Below are 6,000 nucleotides of genomic sequence, written 5' to 3'. Positions count from 1 at the left end.
GGACATAAAAAGGCTTCTTTTATTGGGAACTTAAAATGAGGAAAACGTAAAAATTTATAAGAGCTGAAAATGCAGGAACTGTGTCTGACAAAAACATTCACACGAATGAGAGGTAAGAGGACCGTGGGCCGTTAACCGTAAATGGTGGAGAGGAGGGCAGGACTTGAGAAAATCTCTTGACAATAGTCTTGTCTCCTCTCGAGATTTTTTTATAATAGAGAGATTAGTTTACATGAGGACATAGTTTTAACCTGTGCTCTGTCCTTGTAAATCAACAGGAATGTTTAGCAGCACATTGTTCATTGCTGACACACCGGCGCTAATCTGAACAAACCGAGCAGAAACACAAAGCCAAAGCAAGCCTACCTATGGAGGAGTTAAATGTGGTAGTGATCTTGTTTCACTGTTCATTGAGGCAGCACCTACACCTGAGGATCATCAGCTGTTGGCACCATACTGTGTAGTCTGGTGTTGATCCGCGGCTAGTACACTACTATCTCAGGTATCCTGCAACCGACCCTAGAAGCATTAGCCCCATTTTGGGCTTGCGCCAGCCTGAAGGCCAGCCTTTTGAGTTTGGAGCTAGGCAGCCTGGGGATGGCCTCCTATGTTGTTTCTATGAAAAGCCTGGTTTAATTTTTGTGTTTCACTGAGGCAGGACATCGTAACCCTGATGGTTTTTCATATTAGAAAGTGTGAGTGGTCATATGAGGTGATTCTCTGTTTCAGCTCTCTTTGACCAATTAGGAAGCTTTTGCGAGCATGAATGTGTTAGGTTTGTAGGCACAAACTGCTAGTCGAATTGTGGCAAGAGAGCTATCTGCTTCCCAGTACTATTTAAGAGGCAGCACTCTGTGAAATGGCTGCTTTGGCATTAGTTTCAACTTACGTCTGTTGGCTACGATTTGGATTGTGATTGTTCAGCTTTTGCAAGTTCCTGTTTATTATCTTCTGCTTAATGAACTTTGGGTTGTCTTAAGGATTTATTTCTCTAGATTAAGGACTTGGCATTGTTATGCTTGGGTTTGCCTTTTACGTGTATCCTATTAGATTCATTTTTGCTTTTGAAAACCTGCATGAATAAATCTTTAACATACAAAGATTTTTTTTGTCTTTTGGGACCAAAGGTTTCACTGTTAATCTGTCCCTTTCTGGATTTTTGAACTTAAAACCTTTAACCCCATTTTATTGAGACTTTGCAGGCCGAAAAGCCTGCTTCTAGATGTTTTGGGGGGTAAGGCGGATGTTTGTTGCTAGGCTGCACCCAGAGCGTGGTGGTCTGGTCTTTGAAGTAAAGTGAGTCGGGCAGAATCAATAACAGCTATCGCTCAACTCTCAGTACAAATGAGTCCCTAACTCAAACTGATGTCGTCACATGGGAGAATATTGCATAGTGTGTGTTCACTCTTAAGTTTATTTTTTCCTTATCTAGCTGTCAACAATGACATGCCATTCCAGGGACCCTATGGGTTTGTTATTAAATGTCAAAGAGATTCTGCTGTTTTTTTGCTGCAGGCATATTGGTGGCATCTTCAGGAAGACATAACCGCCACATCCTGGTAATACTTTGTGACATGTCGCATCACTAAGCTGCCTATAGTTGCTGTAATTATTGGTTTTTGTTGCTATTTATACCCATTGAAATATTTTTAATGGTAAGGAGGAACTTACCTGGAGCCCAAATGGGACAGTGCAAAGGGGTGCTCCATTGAGAAATGGCTCCATGGTGGCACTTTGGTGGAGGTTCTCCTGAAGCGTGAGCTGGGCTTGGAGCTTAGTAAGTGTCGGCATGTCTCCAGGAAAGGAAACAAGGGACAGAGATTCCTGCGGTTGTCTACAGAAGAAAGGAGAACTGTAGCAGTGATAGTTGTCAACAGAAAGAAAGGGCAGAAGAAAGTGCAGGGCACCATCAGAGGAAACTTGCGTGCACACACACACACACACACACGAGACTGAGTGTATACCATATATACTAGCAGATAAGTTCTCCCGCGGATAAGTTGGGACTTGATTTTACCGTATAATTTCTGGTATTTTATAATATCGGTCATATAAGTCGAATGCAGAAAACTCACGCTATTGGTCCAAGAGACTGATATGCTAACGCCCACCTGAGACAGTAACCACGGAGCACACGCCTTTTTTTTTCTATGTATTGTGCCTACGTGACCACACAGTGATACCTGAACTATTCCGAAGCGACGATTGCACTGTTTTGTATCTCACACCCTCATACACCTTTATCGTAAGAGCATCCCTTATCTACAATGGAGCATGCGATCAGAAGAAAATATGAAGCTGGTTTTAAATTAAAAGTCGTTGAAATGATGAAAGATATTGGTAACTGTGCTGCTGAAGTAAAATTTGATGCGTCTGAGAAACTGATGTGAGATTGGAGGAAGCAAGGAGACAGGAGAATTCTAGCGACCATCTGAAAGGATTGGTCGGATGAACCCTGTAGGGATAGAAAATGCCCGAGCAGATGCCAGATTTTGGCATTTGGACTTTTGTCTTCCAATCAACTGTTAGATGAGAAGAGAGTGCAGTGCAGAGTAGACCTCCGAGTTATTGGGAGCCGTGGAGGTTTATTACTGGGAGAACTGGTGTGCATCCGATTGTGATTGTTCAATTGATCTTTTTGTTTCTTTGTGGATTACCTTCCAGAACTGATCCTTTAGCCTTGAACAAAGGAATCCTTTTATTTTTGATTGTTCCTTTTACCACATGCTGTAGCTATTTGGGGTGCAGATGTAAATGTGTAAATAGTTGTTGTTTTTGCTTTTTCTTTTTGTCGTATCTTTGCCAGTTTGGACTGCTTTGCCTTGTGCTTTTGGGATTTGGTTCCATAAAAGAACAGCTGTTACTGCTCCTTGCTTGTCTGAGTCTATCGCTCACACTGGTTACGTTTGATCATGAACTACACGATGCCCGGGGATTGGCCATGTGCCGGAGTTCCAAAGCACGGGGCATCAGATAATTACATTTACATTTGCACCGTTCCCTATCCAGCTGTGCTTTCTGATAGATCACGGAGTTGTACATGCAAAGCAGGTCAATAGATGACCAGATAACTTGATCCTAGTTGCACCTGTGTATCCATTTTACAATAGACCTCCAGCTTCCCTAAAATACATCTCGGATTGTTGGGATCTGGCAGCTCCTCTCTGCCCTTTTACCACAAATACAAAAAGTGGATCTTGTGGACAGTAGGTGGCACTCCAGCTCCCCAGACACCCAACACAAACAGACACAGATTCAAAGGCAAAGAGCCTTTTATTTTGGGAAAACTCTTCTTTTATAAGGGTTTCCCACCACCACAAGTACACTAAGCACAATGCAGTCACTCTTTGTCTTCTTCTCTCTCTCTCTGCCTCTCACTGCATCCTCTGCTCCTCTCACAAACTTCGTCCTCCTTCCTCCCAACTCTGGCTCCCTGATGTGAGGTAAGCAGTTCCTTTTATTTTAGCTGATCTTCTGCACACTTGGTCTGTCTGCACTTCCGGGTGAGGTGGAAACCCCATAACGTATGGACTTCCCAGTCCTGCAGCTCTCCCTGGTGGACCCAACAGGGCTGTCCCCCAGGACTACAGTACCTGTCATGCCCTGTGGGTATCCATGTGGGAATCTGAGCCTGGTCTCACTGCCATCTAATGTCCTGGGGGAGATGAAGGACTCTGTAAGCTGTCTACCCTGTCCTTCCATCCTAAAGGAGTCCTAGCCGGGTAAGGACGCTGGCCATTCTTCACAATCTTAAACATATATTATATCTTTCAGTAATAACCTAGTTATTATTTATTATCTTGAAAGGCAAGTAAAGACCAGCTACACCATCTGTCCCATACCATCCTACGCAAAGAAGTCTGTTTTTTCGCTGAGGCAGGGTGGCACTTTGTGACAGTTTTTATTCAAATCTGAGATGTTCCGGCCTAACAACCCACTTCAGGTCTCGGTAAAGTGCCTCCAGCAGGCAGGCCTGTTTAGCATGAGTGGTTGTTATTGACTGAGAGGCAAAACCAGTATGATTCCTCCCAGAGTGTGGCACAGCAGACTCCTATACAGGTCCCATCATGCTCTCTTGCAGGTTCTGTTCTTGGATTGCTTTGCATTGTTTTTCCCCCCAAACTGCATCCTGTCATGGGACTCGTTCGTCCTTTGACCCATTACTACTTTTGGTTCCAGTCCTTCAGAACTCTAAACTGGATTAAGAGTAGCAGTAAAGGGAGGGCTGGATTTCCTGTAAGTCTCTTTGTCCATTCCTCCCTCTCACATTTTGTCACAGCTTTTCTGACCGTTGTTGTCACTCGTGTCTCATGCATATCTTTATTGTTTCCTGCCAGATTGCCTCATACGTTTCTGTATGTGACCTATTCCAGTTTGCGTACACATTCCCATTCTACAAATGACGCCCTCCACCTAAAGAGATATGAGAGCTCCAGGCCCAATAATGAACTTGAGCTGACTGAGCAAACCCAGAGAGCTCAGGGTGATGTGATGTGATGTGATTTACGTCTGTGCATACCAGCTAACAAAGCCGTACTTTAACCATTTGGAGGGTCTGCCTCTTGGAAACCTAAGGCACCTCATAAAAATGAGCAACATTATCACCAACAAATACTCAACACTTTCATGGCCTCTCGATAACAAGAAGTAGCCGACCTAAGATAAGAGGTAGAAACGTGACTGTGAAACCAGCAGGCCACATTATCGAGCTGGCAAGTTCAGACAGGATCAGCGCTCCACTCCGCCAGAAAGTTAATTAAACTGAACTGCAAAAAGGGCCACAGAGAAGATTGAATCTTGTGGGACGAAGTATAGAAGGTAACATGCTGTCCTGGGCAACACTCTGGTCAACACAGCTCTGATCAAACTGCTCTGTACTGGACTGGCACCCTTGTCACAAATGGTAATCCAGGACAGACTCTGATTAACGGTGACCCCAAAACGGATTTATACATTAAAGAATGGGGCTTGCAAATGTAGCTGAAGTCATTTAAATGCATTTTTTAAAAGCCTTCAAGACGTCCCTGTCTCCAGTCCTTTTATTTGTCCACTTCTTCTAGCACTTTCTATGACTGGCTGCTTCCAGATTTCTGGAGCTCATTGAGATGATGTTGTGACAGGGACTGAGGTTTGTCCAGGAAAAGCAGGTGGTCAACAGATAGTTGGGGTGGAACCACCACACGACGAACCACCTGGATTGGGCCCCCGAGTGCAGGGGTTGACACCTCAGCCCCACACTGATAGGTTTCAAGAATCAAAGTCAAAAAGTTTGGAAAGTTCTGGAAAAAAAAAATCAAACTATAGAATTTGCGAAAATGTTTTCAGAGTGTATCCATAAACTTGGACGAGCTGTTACATGTGATGCTGTTATAAATGCTGTGATTAGTGACATGGCGCGACTTCCAGTATGCCTGCTTTTAACCCGACGTCATGTCATAGCAATGGATGCTCAAAATGATGCTGTCTGTTCTAAACAAAATGGTGGCACAGTAACATTCAAAACCGAAATGATACGCAAAGCTAATTCGGCTCAAAGATGGCTTAGGAGACGAAGGATGTTCTTTCTTAACAGGAGCTGATCGTCAAAAGATCAGAACCAGTAGACTGAAATTGCAGGACCCGAAACAAAAATGAAAGCCTAACCCTAATGAAGAGCCTTTAACAAACCAAATCACACGGACAGAGATGTTGCAGGAGCTCTGATGCTCATGCCGCACTGTCATCATAAATAGTCTACAGGTGATGACATCACCATCATGCGTCATGACCTCCAGGGCCACGCCCCCTAATCACGCTGTGGCATCATAAATAGTCTACAGGTGATGACATCACCATCACATGTCGTGACCTCCAAGGCCACGCCCCCTAAACACGCTGTGGCAGTGGGAACCCAAAATGGAGACACCCACTAAAAAATAAATAAATAAAACTAAATGTAACAACAAAATAAAAGAAAAACTGAAAAAGACCAGTAAAATGTACAAAAACCTGATGGGAGAA

Source organism: Erpetoichthys calabaricus, chromosome 8, assembly GCF_900747795.2.
Source record: "Erpetoichthys calabaricus chromosome 8, fErpCal1.3, whole genome shotgun sequence".
Taxonomy (NCBI): Eukaryota; Metazoa; Chordata; class Cladistia; order Polypteriformes; family Polypteridae; genus Erpetoichthys; species Erpetoichthys calabaricus.
This window is presented reverse-complemented; position numbering follows the sequence as displayed.